Raw genomic sequence first — 14,880 nt, forward strand, 5'->3', positions numbered from 1 at the left:
AATCACGTCAACCTCAGCAGTGCTCTCTGGTATCAGAGTCACCCACACACACACCTGTATCCTGTGGGTATTTGTGACTTTCATGTTCTCAGTGATTCTATGTACAGGTTCAAGCATCTGACTTCTTCCTTCTGTTTTCTGTGTAGTCATGCCCAAGCAATTACATACTAGAACACACGATATTGTATTATAAGTAACCTTTCCTTTCTATTTTATGTTACAGTTAGGGCATTATATTGATTTTTTGAAACATGTACATATGTAGGTCATATTACTTAGGAATTTTATGTAGCATAATCAGGAGGCATTACAAATAGTTAGGTAAAAAGGGGGCACCATTCCAGATCATGTGCCCCTAGAATCAAGAGAAATTGCAGTGCCAAGGGGAATCAAGGGGTGAACAGGATTAGGAGGGCTTCCAAAGATCAATCCCACGGAAGAAATTCAGTGGTCTGTTATGGATATCAGCATGAGGCTCCTGAATGATGGGTGTACAGACAATGTGGTTCAACCTATGAGGTGTAAGAAAACTATTAAATTGGACACCTTTGGGAAATTTCATCTCCAAGATTAATTTAAATTATACTATATCTCAGCGTTTTCCAGCATAATGATGATAGGTAGAAGACCTCATGTCATCCATAGGGATCAGGGAAATGATAAACGGTCCAATGTCTGGAGGCAAAGATGTGTTTAGAAGAAGTCAAAGAAATAGGTGCCAAGCTAGGTCTGGGGAATATCTTCTTAGTGGATGAGAAGATGAGTAAACAGTATGTAAGAGGATGCTTACGGATATTTATGGAAAATGCTATATCGTGAGGAATCACAGACAGGAATAGGGATAGAGAAATGATCTCAGAGGACCTCCACTAGGTTAAAAGGCAGGCCAGAATACTTAGGGCTCAGATTCTGAGAGGATAGTTACTTAATGGCGGGAGAAAGGTGCCCTGAATTTCCATGAGCATGCCCATTACTGCCAAATAAGGACAAAGGGCTGAAAAAAAACATTTTTTTAAAGGTATCTTTCAATCAAGACAGGATAGCCAACTGATTCATGAGTTCTCTTCAGTCTGGGAGGGAAGGGCCTGGAAAGAAAGGAAGAGAGAAGCCTGCCAGCTTGGAGTGCCAGTGGAAGGTTCAGAACAAGACTTCGGAGCCTGGTTCTTCTACAAACACTTGCAACCTCTGTTTCCTCATCAAAGGATGAATAAAACACAATGGAGGGGTGCCTGGCTGGCTCAGTTGGTAAAGCACACAACTCTTGATCTCAGGGTCATGAGTTCAAGTTCCACATTGGGCATAGAGATTACTTTTTTAAAAAACACACAATAGAACACTTTAGATTCCATTATCATACATTTTTCTATTGTTTTCATGTTTCCCCTGGAGCATCTGTACATACATATATATTTTTTAAATTTTAAAATGTCAGGCAGGGCAGCCCAGGTGGCTCAGCAGTTTAGCGCCTCCTTCAACGCAGGGTGTGATCCTGGGGTCCAGGGATCAAGTCCCATGTCCCTGCATGGAGCCTGCTTCTCCCTCTGCCTGTGTCTCTGTCTCTGTCTCTGTCTCTCTCTCTCTCTGTCTCTCATGAATATATAAATAAAATCTTAAATAAAAAAAAGAAAAAATCTTAAATAAAATAAAATGTCAGATCAAAGCAGCTGTGGGGTTATCAAGCAGATTGACTCTCACATGAGTAGCTACATCACTTCCTAGAAGGAAGTAAACGAACCAGGCTCCCTTGGGCTCCAAAGAAACACCCAGATGTAGGAAATGTCTCCAGGCATTATTTACAAGATGCAGAACTGATTCAGCCAAGGAGCCAACAGGGCCCCACACGTTGAACTGAACTGCAGAATATCCAGCAGGTAGCTCCCACTCTGAGGACACACCAGTTCATCCCAGAAACAGGGAAGTGGGAAGAAGAAAGCCTTATTGGTTCAGGAGTCATGCAAGGCTGGGGCTAGGTAAGGAAGGTGAGGCAGGAGCGGCACAAACTTTAAGGAGGCGCCACAAATCAAGATAAACAATCTCGTAATGCAATATTTCTAAAAAATCAAATTGGTACACGAAGGCATGAGCTGTCATGTTGCAATCAGAGCTGGGATTAGGGCAAGGCCAATGAGGCAAGGGCAATGTGAGGTTCTCTGATATTAGATGCATCCTGCTTAACAAAGGCTAGTCCCACTCGCAATGCCAATGGCACCTCTGTAGACAAATACCACCCAACACCAAAATCCCTTTCCCAAATTCAGAATTTCTTAGATTTTTTTAAGAGGTGATGCAGAACACATCCCATAGATTACATAATCCCCCCCCAGCAGGGTCTGAGGCAGCACACTCAATTTAACACATTAACATTTCTGCAGTCAGACCTATGAATAGTCACACTCTGCATAGCAGCTAAGTCTGGATTAGGTTTGTCATTACGTGAGTTAAAGAAAAGTTTTCGGTTGTAGAATGTTTTGGATTTTGAAATTGCAGATAAAGGTGTGTGGGCCTTAACAGCATTACATTAGATCTCTCAAAGATAATAAGGCTAGCAGATTGGACCTAAACTTTTGTTAAAACTTGGGACACCTGGGTGGCTCAGCAGTTGAGCCTCTGCCTTCGGCAGCTCAGGGCATGATCCTAGTGTCTGGGGATGGAGTCCCACATCGGGCTCCCTGTGAGGCTCCTGCTTTCCCTCTGAACTACGTACCTGCCTCCTCTCTCTCTCTCTCTCTCTCTCTGTGTGTGTGTGTGTGTCTCTCATGAATAAATAAATATAATCTTAAAAAAAAAAACTTACGTGGAAAGGAAAACTGCAAAGCCCTCACTAGTGATCACCCAGAAAAAAGTGATTTGTAAAAGTTAGTCAAGTTCAGGGCAGACTTACAGCGGCATTTCCGAACAGTCAGCCAACTAACAGTCAATCCATCTTGTTTGTAAAAACCTTGTGCAGAGTCCTGGGAGGCAGAAGATAGGCAAGACACAAGTTCCAGCCCTCAAGAGCTTAGACATTAGTGGAGACAAGAAGATAAACATAAATCCTGGTATACTGAAAACTGAAGGGAGCTAATCCTCACTCACACTTTCTAAACATTGAAATAAATGTTGAAATCATTGAAATAAATGTTGAAATCGTTACTGGAGGAGAGGCAGGGGGAAGGGTAAATGGGTGATGAGTGCTGGGTGTCGCATGTAAGTGATAAGTCACTAAATTCTACACCTGAAACTAATATTACACTGTATGTTCACTAATGGGCATTTAAGTAAAAACTTGGAGAAAAAAAATATTGAAACTAAGGTTTGGAGGGGTCTGCGATCTTGCGTAAGTTAGCAAACAGGCAGTTAATCGCATAGATCAAAATCTGGGTTTGCTAACCGCCCTTCACTGCTCTCTGCAGAAAAGCACATAATAATCACGAACATAGTAACGAAATTCTAGGAGGAGTAGGAGATCCCAGCCCAAGAGGTTTTGGTCAAAAACACCTTTACAGCAAAGATGAGGTCTGACATTGAAAAAGGACTTTGAACTGGGGAGGCAGAAAAGCAGAGGAGGGCCCTCTGGGAAGAGAAACAATATATGGGGCAGGGCTTATGCCTTGCAGGATCATCAGACAACGGGGTGAGGCTCCTGTAAAGGGCACAGAAGGAACCACAGAAAGCCAATGCATGGAGAGCTTGAACGCCAGCCTGAAGATCCTACAGTTACGTCCTTAAGGCAGCATTTGCCAACCACCTACTTTCCACCTGATGACTTACAGCCACCCACCACCCTTGTGGACAGAGACAATGTGGAGTGGGTTAAAAGAGCATGCTCTGGGCTCAGATTCTTTCCATCAGAATCCGGGCTCTGATGCCAGCTGTATGACCTTGAACAAGCTGCTCAAACTCTTTTTGCTCAGTTTACTCCTTTGTAGGATGGAAGTCATAAAAGTATCTCCTCCATGAGGGTTAAATGGAAGAGCATGTTTATGGGATTGAAAACAGTACCTGGCATTATGAGTACTCAGCTAAGTGTTAGCCATGGTTAACCTTTACACTGAAGTTTTTAGTTAAATATATACTGTAGCTTTATCCTGAGCAATAGTATTCATGACATCAGGAGCTTCTTGTGACAGTTATGGTTTTGATAAACATTTATCTGGAGGTTAAATCAAAAGTCCTAACTAAGGCACTGAGGATAACAGGTCTGACACTGCCAAGCCGGTGAGAGGGGCTTCAACGGGATGGCTCTGGAAACTTGATGTCTGACCCTGCAGCTGGGAGGACATCTGACTGGCATCTGACTGGCACAGGACCAGCATCTGCCCCCCACCTGAGGCACCCAAGGTGGGAGACACAGACTGGCCATCTGCTATCAAAGGAGCCAAGGCAGACGGCTGAGTTGCCTTGGTCAGCCTGCGTTCCCAGGTTCACTGCACCAAAGGACGCATGATTGTTTCCTCTGGCTAATGGAGCCACATGCAAGAGAAGGCTGGCAGGAGACCAGAACAGGTCTTGTCCAAGAGGGCCACTCAGACAGACTGCAGGGCCTTAGCTGGAAGAGACTGGAGGTAAATCACTGGGTTTTAGGGGCTGATGAAAGAACAATGATCTAAAGTAGAGGATAATTTGCTCTTCTCAAGACAATTGGAAGTGAATGATCCCAAGCAACTGGTAGGGGAGGAGTCTCTGAGAAAGCCATGAACATGGCCACAAGAGAGAATCAGCATCAAATACCTGCTAGGCCCAGGAAGCTGGAAACCTGCAGACAACAGCACTGGCCAAGGAAGCCGTTTCCTGTCCCTCCCAGTCCAGTGACAAAGGACAGATTAAGTACTGAATTGAGACTATGTTTTGTGACTTAAAGAGACTACAGGACCTTCTACTACCTAAGAATCACCCAAACAGTTATGGGGCCTGCTTTTCATCCCAGGGCAGGGAAAGAATGAATCCCACTGAATAAGTATAAGGAGATAGTGGAAGACAAAATTAAATCACTTTATGAGTGCAACCCAATGAGTCTTGTTTCTTTATACTTATTAGAAATGTAGCTACTACAATGAAATGTTTTGTCCCCATGCTAACTAAAATCATCTCTCATACTCCCAGTGGTTTGGTAACCACCCCTGGAAATCACTGGTTTAAGGGCAAGAAGGACTAAAAGGAAAAGTAAGGCAGGCAGCGCCAGAAAAGATTGGTTTGGTGGATTCAGTGGGAATTCACTTGCTCCTCAACCTTGAATACAATGGAATGAAAATCAATGATGTACCGACAGACAGCAGAATCCAAGGGTCCTTGGGCAAATCGCTTTGTTTGAAGAGAAACTGAGATGACCCAATCCCATGAACAGAAAAGCTGTACCTCCCTGAGTTCCTAGGCTGAGCCTCCCCGGGAGAGTGAGGGCAGCAAGAGGAGGCATGTTCTCATTAACACTGGTCTCCAGGAAAGTATCCGCCAAAGTCCCCAGGTCCTGGAGCCCTGGGTGGGCGGGGTGGGGGGTGGGGCTGAAAACTGGGTTAAACCAAGCCCTGGAGTCTGCTAAATCCAAGTGCAGAATGTAAAACATAAACCAATAAACAACTTCCCTGCTGCCTTCAGTTGGGGACAGCTGGAGGATGAAGGAAGTGAAGTTTAAGTTTTAAGACAAGGTACAAGGGATGCTCCTCGCCACTTAGGAGATGGTGCTTACAAGGTAAACAGATGCCACCTCTCAGCTGCCTCACTTAAACAAAGGAGGAATGGCCTGATCCCGTTCCCCTTCACAAGAAGGGACTTACTGCCACTCTGACTTTGTCCTTAATTCCCAGTTTGGCTTCTTTCCCCTTCAACCCCACCTCTGTCCTCCCAGCTGTGACTTCCTATAATTCTAGACCAGCTCAATTATTCCCTGAGAAAGGACAAAATCATCCAGACTCTGCTAGGTCAGCCAGCATTATTGCTGGAGGAGATATTACAGAACCTCTCTTTCAATGTTCTCATCTTACATATAAGGAAATGAAAGGCCAAAGCACTCATGTCACATGGCCAGAGTCACTGAGCTGAGGGAACCCAAATCTCGCTGCTCCCCTAGAATGATGCTCCATTATACCCATCACACTAACTCTCAAAGCAGGGTCGGCTTACCTCCCCAGGCCACCACCTCAACCTTCATTCATCTTCCACAAACACCTCAAAATGGCAGAAGTGCCTTAGAGTTAACTTGCCTGGAAAAAATAAGGATGAAAATTATGAGAATCATCTCAATGAACTAGCTGGTCACTTTGAAGGCAGTATTCAGTGGCCACAAATACTTTCTCAGAAGAAAAGGATAGTCCAATGCTTGGTACCCTTTGCAGAGTGTTCCTGGGACCCCAGAGTCAGAATCAGGTCTCTACACCTGGACTATAATAATGAGCAGAAACTAGGTTGGAGGATAAGGTGTAGAGTCAAGAATCTGCAAAGATAAGCCATTATGACTAGTGGCAGTAGAGTGACAGAAAGAAAAGTGCTGCCCAGAGAGTCTGTTCAGTGAGAGAAAAATTTTGGCGTCAAAATGAAATGGGGTTTATGAGATACATTCCTATGCCAAGCAGAAAGTCTGTTCCCCTTATAGTAACTCCCAGGCCATCTGGTCTACTTCCTCAGTGCAGGGTACCAACCTCTCTCTCTTCATTGGGATGTTGTTTTCCAAATAAGAATCTGTACTTCCATCTCCTCTTAACTAGCTGTGTTTCATCCACATCAGCTCTCTTTCTCTTTCTTATATCTTACTAACACTCTCTCCACGTTTACCTTCTCCTCAACATCTGTTCCATCCCCTGGCCCAAGGTTATAGAACACAGCCGAATCAGACAGATCTCAGTTCAAATCTCAGGTTGGACACTTGCTAGCCATGCGACATATGCAATCACCTTATCTTTCAGAACCTCAGTTTTTCCAGCTTTAAAATGGGGATAATTAATAGCAGCTATCTCATTGCTGGGAGAGAAAGAGAACATATGTCAAGTGCTTAGCCCAATGCCTGGCATACAGGAAGTCTTTAATAAATGATGGCTGTCACTGTTATCATTGTTATGATCACTGAAGCCAGCCAAAGCTCCATTTGTGGAATTAAGGCTCCGAGGGCTGAAATCAGCTGTCCAAGGTCACACAAGTGAATCAGGGAGGATCCAAGATTTCCTGATTCTGGAGGCCTTTGCCAACCATCGGCTCCTGCAGAAATGATGCCCAATGACCTAGAAATCTGAGTATCTGATCACATCCAAGTACCACAGCTGATGATTTAACGAGTACTCACCATGTGCTAGGAACTGTGCAGGCTGTATGAAAGCTCTAAGGCACCCAATAAGTCAGTGTAAGAAAGTCATCCCCTTGTTCATCGCAGGCAAAAACACAGTCATGAAACAAAAATCTGGAGCTGCTCCTTGTGTCACCCAGTGCTGACAATATTTCTCATCCACTTTTGTTTTAAGAAGAAGCTGAAAGTAAGACCAGTGCCCTGGCTGCCTTATTCATGGCTTTCCAAAGGCTTCTTGGACTGGGAATGAGAAGGAGGGGGAACCTACAGACTACAATGGGATCTGGCCAAGGATGGCTATAAAAAAAAAAACAAAAAAACGTAGGGTTCGGCAGTAGGCTAAAAATAGGTCCCTACCATTGCTCCAAAGTACAGTGATTATTGTCTATAAGGTGGGCTTCTGGCTGCACCAGGGCCTGCCCTTCCACCGACCATGCCAGCACTGAAACCATGGAGCCCAGGAAGCACATTTTATCTCGAAGCATGAATCACCCCTCAGAGGTCCAGAAAAGAATCCTCTCTTTGTGGCTCTTCAATCTCCTTCTTGGCTGGCATCCCTAGATCCTCAGGGCTGGTATCGAGGCCTTAACGAAAACTCAGGGTGAGTGACCTTTCTGATGGAAACGGACCATTCCAGAAACTCATGTGATGGGGTGCCTCTTAAAAACTGAAAGGAAACAGTAAATGAATGAACCAGCTAGAAAGCATTTATCATTCAAGCCCAACTGCGGAAGCGGTCAGAAATGGCTAATCCAGTGTATTCTGAACGTGGGGCTTCCGAAATAGAAAGGAATGGCAGAAAATGCTCTCAGATTATGCTCCCCCTCACACACACCAATCTATTAGATCTCCCTACATGAGTTTGGGATTTGACAATGCTAGTCCCTTTTTTTTTTTTTTTAACCGTATGCTTCTTAAGGATGGAGCAGCAAGAAGGAGCAATGTGAGACCCAAGTCCTGTCTGTATACTGTTGGCCCTAATTTCAAGGATGCTGTCCCTTCTACAATACCAGTCACATTAGAGCCAAGAGCCCTGAAAGGATATCAAGCTCTCTGTTGGGGAGTCAGCAGAGTGAAGGATAATGGGCAGCTGGCTCTTCAGAAACAGAAACTGGCAATGACTTTCGTTACTCCTCACACTGCCAGACAGGACTGTGACCAACCCCAAAGACAGAAGCACCAACATCAGAGGAGGGTAGAAAGTTACCTTGCAGAACCATCCTTTCAAAGAGCAGAGGACCAATACGACTCTGCTTCAACCCCACTAAACTTATACATAGGAGAATTGATGTTAAAGTGAATATTGAGGACCCTTAGGAGGAGGAGAATGGGCGCCTGCACCTGCAGGATGGGTGTGAGCACAGGGAAGGGAGCAAGCCCTTCTTTTTTTTTTTTTTAATTTAATTTTTTTTCAAGCCCTTCTTTTTATCTGGGAACAAGACCAGACATATTTAGCTTCCACTCTATCCAGGGATGTGAGTTGCAGCGGTGAAAGCCACTTCCTTTTCCTTAAATCACCACAGCATGGAGCATCCCACAGTGCAAAGCCTGAGGCACATATGCATCTGAAACCAAACACGGGGGTAGCTGAACTCCATGGGTGCATCTTCATTTTATTAGGGACTCTCTAGTATTTGAGTCTCAATCACTGTTAAATCTCAGGAAAGGAACACCTGCTGCATGCAGACATTCACACATGCTACATCCACTGTTATAACTCTCACTGTGGCTCGGTTTACCTCAAGGGAAACCATAACCAAAAATGCTGCCTCCTAGCCTTTCCCCAGCAATCCGCTTACATTTTACTTTTCTTTTTCTTTTTTTTTTTTTTTTACATTTTACTTTTCAAATAAAAAGCCTCTGATTTCTGCGAGGTGGTGGTATAGCAAGCGGAAGACCTGGCCAGAAAGGCTGTATTTCTTCCTGACATCCCTTCTGACATTCCCTCCTTAGCCAGGTGTTGCCACAAAGGGAGCTGAGAGTTTGCCAAGTCAGACATCATCCACACCTTAAAAGGAATGTTCCTGCAATAAAAGAAAAAAAGGGAGAGAGAGAGGAGAGAGAGAAAAGAAAAAGAAAACCTAAGTCTTCTTGTCTATAAATTGGGGGTGAGGGGAAGAGGTAGGAGGAAAGTAAAGGGATACAAATTTGAAAATGACCAGGCTGTGAGGGGAGGGGTGGGGTTAGATTTCCCTTCCCTCAAGGACAGCCAGATCTGATAGGGCCTCTGATAAGACCAAACGGCTTCGCTTTACTGCCTGTACCCAGGTCTCGTAACATCAGAGTCCCCAGCATCATCAGACACCCTTCTCAGAGCTTGGAAGGTGACTGTCACTGATGTCCAGGCTGCAAACTGTCTACCGGGAAAAAACCCTACTTGGAAGGAGCTCTAAGATATCTGTAGAGCTGAGGCAGACAGAAAAACACTTGCAGCCTGTGTGCCGCAGCAAGTGCCTTCTGATTAAACACTACACTTTTAAAAACCAACACTGAGCTTTCCCTATCACAAAAGCTGTAATCTAGCCCTTTCCTGCAAAATGACACCTTTCCCTTTAGAAACAATATATAAATCTGATACAAGTGAAATACACGTAGTATAAGTTTCCCTAACTCATTTAACATCCTTCAAGGACCCAAGGCTCTTAAATCACTTTACAAATGTAAAACTTCATGCCTCATTGCTTTAAGAGAGGGAGTTGGGAGAGTATCCTTTTCCCATCTTACTCTCAGTACATCTGAGGAACAGTCCACAGAAAAGCCCTTCTCCCACCACTGGGGGTGGAGAGCTCAGGCCTCCAGACCCTTACTCTCAGCTCTGGGTAAATAGCTTGGGATAAACCCAGTGTGGCTGCTGAGCAATCATCAACTCTACCCATTTAGAGGGGGAAAGGTACTCTACGAGTGAGCTGGTGGTGTTCTCTGGTCTAGCACCTGCACCTGACTTCAGCCACAAGTTCCAGGGTCACAGATCTAGGGCTCAGGGGACTTCATTTTCTCCTGTTACCCCTTACTGGTCCTGGAACCTCCCTTAACTCCGATGCCTTTGAGTAGCCAAAGTGAATATTACATCAGCTTGTTATCTGGCCTCCAAGGACCTGTTGTCTCCCAGTTACCCATCTCTGACCCCCAAGTAAAAGCCTTGGGGTAGAAGGCCAAACGGCCTCCCAGCCCACCCCTTCATGTCTCCAGAGCAACATGGCCCGACCGCTGTATCAGCAGCCCATTCATAGGAGCAGGCAGGCGAGTCACCCAACAGTCCAGCTCCCCCCTACCTTCAGCGCCTTCTGTCTCCACAGGCAAGCAGATGAAGTTCTGCCTTGCAACCAGGGGAAAACCTAACTCTCAAAGGGCTGTCCTTTTTAAGAGGAAGGACGGCAATGGGAAGTCCTGCCACAGAATGGAAGCCAGAGGTCACATGCAAGCCAGCTCGGGGTTGGAGACACCAGCGACCTGCATCCTGGCCCATTTGTTCTCTATAAAGAAAAACAGTATACTACCCTCAGGGCAAGCCCTTCAGCCCTAACCTTTACCCTTCTTCCTGTTACAGCAGAGATAGAAACCCAGGTGGTCTAAACCAGTCTAAAGGTCAGAGTAACAGGTCATTTGTTACCAGGTGCTGAGAACACATGAGAATCTGCGAGCAGAGCCCCCAAGGTTACACTGGCAAAGCTCCCTGGGGTCCTGATCTCTTTCTCCAGAGACAATCTGAAGTGGCATCAGTACAACCTACTACCGGAAGCTCTGTACCTGAGGCAACCAAACATATCCACGAGGAAACCTTGGAGAAAGTCCCAGGAAGAAAGGAAAGGGGGTCAGCTTCTGACCAGGCATTGAAAGAGGGAAAAGAAGACACCGGGAAAGAGGCCAATGTCTCCCTGCCCTTGCCATGAACAGGGCTATAATGGTGCCCATCTCAACCCTGCATCTCCCACCGAGGATGGTGAACGGGAGAGGGCAAATGGAGAGCTGGTGGCGGCGGGAGGGGGGGGGGCTCCGCCGGGCCCCACGGCACTGAGCTGGAGAAGAGAGTACACACCCCAGATGTGCAGTCTACCATCACCCAGTTTTTCCATGCAAGGTGGCAGGGTCATCTTGGCATGGTTCCATCCCCTTCAGGAAAAGTCCTGGGCCTCAAACTCAGGAGGGTCGGTCTGTGTTTCTCACCCCCAGGTCCTGGCTCCCTAGCTCCCACTTAAACTGGCGCCCCCCTCGGCGCTCCCAAGGCGGCCTCAGAGGTGCTCTCCACCCGGAGGAAGGGGGACATCAACCTTCCGGATGGGAGATCCCCGCTGGCCCCTTCCCCCCGACCCCGCATCTCCCCGACTCCCCTTTGTTTCAGGCGGGGAAAGTTGCCAATGTGCACCCCTTCCCCAACACGCCCCCTTGTGCGCCCATCCCCCGCAGGGAATCCAAGCCCGGGCGCACCTTCTAATCTGCGGCTCGCTCTCCAGCCGGGGCAGCCGCTTCGAAACCGAAAGCAAAGAGGAAGAGGGACCCAGCAGCACCCCCAGCCCGGCAGCCCGGCGGTCCCCATCACCGCACCATCCTCGGGCCCCGCCGCACTCGGCGCTGCCCGCCCCGCGCGGCCACCTCCACGGGCGGCGAAAAGGCCTCTCCGCCGGCCTCGGGGGCACCTACCGGTGCGGGGCCGAGGCTGCGGGCAAGGGCAGGGCAGGGCCGGGCAGGGCCGGCCGGCCGCCGGGTGCAGGTGCGGCCGGGAGCGCCGTCTCCCGGGCTCGCTGCCGCTCCTCCTCCCGCGCCAGGACTCGGGGCGCCCTCCTGCGCCGCCTGCTCCCCGCCCCCACGCCCGGGGCTCCGGCTCCCCCCGCGTCGAGTTGCCGGCCGTGCCTCCCCCGCCGCCCGCGCCCCCGCGCCGCGCCTAGTCCCGCAGCCGGTGTGGGCGCCCCCGCCGCGGCGCGGGCCCGGGGGCTGCAGCCGCCGCAGCCCGGGCCGAACCGAGCCCCCGGCGGCGGCGGCGGCGGCGGCACTCACCCATAGTACGGATGCGGTGCAAACTGCACATGCTCGCGTCTGACAGGCGCGCTGCCTCCGGCCCGGCTTAACTCCTTGCTCGCCCGCTCGCCCGCTGGGTGCGTGCCCCGCCGACCCCGCCGCCTCCCGCCGCCGGCAGCCGGCCGCTCCCCCCGCGCCCGGGAGCGCGCGCCCTCCGCCCGGGCCGTGGCGCAGGTGGCTGCGGTGCAGAGCTGCTCGGCCCTCCCCACCCGGCCTGCCCGCCTGCATCTGAGGGGTTGTGGGGACAGGCGGCATCCTGCAGGTCTCGCGCCTCCGAGGGCCACGGACCACGTGGTGCTGAGGACCCACTATGTGCCAGCATTGTGGCCATTCACTGAGTCAGTCCCGCAAGGTCATTTTTATTGTCCCCGTTGTCAAGACGGAGAAACTGAGGCCTGTGGAAACTAAGGCGAGGCCTGAAGCTACGAGGTGCACAATTTGGTTTATACTGAAAAGATTAAACACAGGATGTTTTTTCTGAGGTTGGTCTAGATTCTTCTATTAGAAGGAAGATAATGGATGCCATCTAGAAAGCTTGGATATTCTGGAATATGGATCTTGGGAAATGGGTGAGAGGACCCTCATCGATGTCAGGCCGGTCAGACAGGTCTAAGGTCCTGCAGAACCACTGAGCAGGGAGTGGAAATGTGATCCAACTCCTATTCCCACTCCAAGGCTCAGTTCTGGCACTGGGCATGGCAGCCAAGAAGAAAGCACTTTTTTGTTTATTTAATTTACAGGTAATGACCCCTAAAGTTGCCCTTTGGTAAACAGTCCATCCTGAGGGGGCAGGCATCCTTTTCTAATTCTCACACAGACCTTAGGTGTGCCTAGGCCTGATGTCTCCTAGCCCTCTAGCTGACTTTTCCCACATGCCACAGTAACAAAGAGTTCTCACAGGTCCAGGGCAGCACTGAGTCTTCAAAGAAAGGAAACCCAAAGATCCAGCTGGTCTTGCCCCAGTCTGGATGAGAAGCTGGGCTGCTTTCCAACTATCTGAACCTAATCTGATCCTATGTCTTCTAATTGCTTAATGGAGCCATGAGTCCTCCATCAGCCTTCTGTCCCCAGCCAGGATATTCAAAGACCAACAAAGGTGTATCCAACTAGGGATGGGCAGTGTGGACAAGGAGTTCTACAGCCATCCCATCTACACCTAGTTCTTAGGCTGGCTGAGTTGTTCTTTCCAGAAGGAAAGCGCTAGGGTTTGATGAAGGCAGGAGTTATGTTGGATTTCTCAAACCAGTATAGGGATACACAGCTATGTGCTACCAGTGGTAAGAGCTCTTGGCTTTCCTGAGTTAGTATCTTCCTTCATAAGTATACCTAACAACATAATGCATATACAGTCCTCATTATGGGGTGGGCCTCTGATAACAGAAAAGTGTTTTCTGGGGAGGCCTGGGGGGCTCAGTCAGTTAAGCATCTACCTTCAACTGAGACCAGATCCCAGAGTCCTGGGATGGAGCCCCAAGTCAGGCTCTCTGCTCAGCGGGGAGTCTGCTTCTCCCTCTCCCTCTATGCTCTCTTCCTCTCTCTCTCTCTCTCTCTCTCTCTCTCTCCCTCTCTCAAATAAATACATAAAATCTTTAAAAAAGGAGTGGGGGAGTGTTTTCTGCTGAAGATAAGGCAGGGAGTGAGGAGAAGGGATCAGGGCTCCAGTGAGGCTGGCAGGCTGTCCCAAGAACACTATCAGAGAGGCAGGAGACAGTCCCTTGTTGGGAACACCTTGGCAAGAAGTGGCTTCCATGGCAGCAAAGCCCAGCTGAAGAGAGACCTCCTTTGTGCCCTCTTTTCTCTTACCCTCCATGCCCTCTTGTCTCCTAGGCCCAGAGCTCCCACTCTGCTTCTCTATCTGTGCCCAGTACAGGCTCTGGGAGGCAGCATTGCACAGAAGAAAGCAAAACGGACTATTAAGGCAGATCTGAATTCCGGGTGATTTCTCCAAATGGACAATATGTGCAGTGCCCACTGCCCATGATATTTTAGGGCCCCAAAAATATTTAACTTTCTTTTAAAATCAGGGACAAAAAATAAACTTTGAGATCAAAGAAAATGCTTTCATATATAATACTAATATTTTCATCTTTAGTATAGAAGCCAAGGTGCCAGTAATAGAATCAAGAAGGAAAGGTAAGGAACCAAGGTGCAAGGCTTGGCATCCGCCAGTCTCTCCCACGGACTTCACTGCTTGATCTGGGTTTTCCTTATTCCTAAATTAAGAATCACTGCTCCCTAACAAAAACTCATACAATGCCTTACAAGTAACGTATCTTTTTCTCTTTGGGTAAGGCAGCTATTTTAACCCCCGTTATGTAAATGAGGAAATCAAGGCTCAGAGAGATTGCATGGTTTGATCAAGGTTATACTGCTAGTAAAGGCAGAATGCAGGTGAAATTCAGGTCTTCTGACCCTCCATCCAAGGTCTTTTCTGTCTGCCTGCACCTAGAAAATTTCAAATAAGATTAGATATGTACAGGGCAGAGCAGTCAACTCCAGAAGCAGACCTAAAAATAGCATCTGTGGCAGTGGTGGGTCCCTGGCTTTTTACCCTAAGAATGCTGAGGCAAAGGTACAGAGTTGTCGGAATGGGTGGAGAGGGTAACCCTGAGGGAAGG

The 14,880-nt window shown here is 48.1% G+C and overlaps 1 protein-coding gene across 18 annotated transcripts in view; it reads right to left on the reverse strand.

Annotated features, from left to right (window-relative positions):
• Positions 1-12,397, reverse strand: part of TMEM229B (transmembrane protein 229B) — a 40,878-nt gene extending 28,481 nt beyond the window's left edge. For 5 of the 18 annotated variants that reach the window (XM_025442600.3, XM_025442609.3, XM_025442582.3 and 2 more), the window contains exons 1-2: positions 7,250-7,881; positions 6,097-6,176 (exon numbers count right to left, since the gene is read on the reverse strand). The gene's annotated coding sequence lies outside the window, so the exon portion shown is untranslated. Of the gene's footprint in view, positions 1-6,096; positions 6,177-7,249; positions 7,888-10,521; positions 10,546-11,674; positions 11,851-11,887; positions 12,038-12,241 lie in introns of those variants that run through there. The other 13 variants (XM_049113279.1, XM_049113274.1, XM_025442610.3 and 10 more) reach the window with 9 other exon arrangements.
• Between the last annotated feature and the right edge of the window lie 2,483 nt (positions 12,398-14,880).

The sequence above is a fragment of the Canis lupus genome, chromosome 8 (genome assembly GCF_003254725.2).
Source record: "Canis lupus dingo isolate Sandy chromosome 8, ASM325472v2, whole genome shotgun sequence".
NCBI lineage: Eukaryota > Metazoa > Chordata > Mammalia > Carnivora > Canidae > Canis > Canis lupus.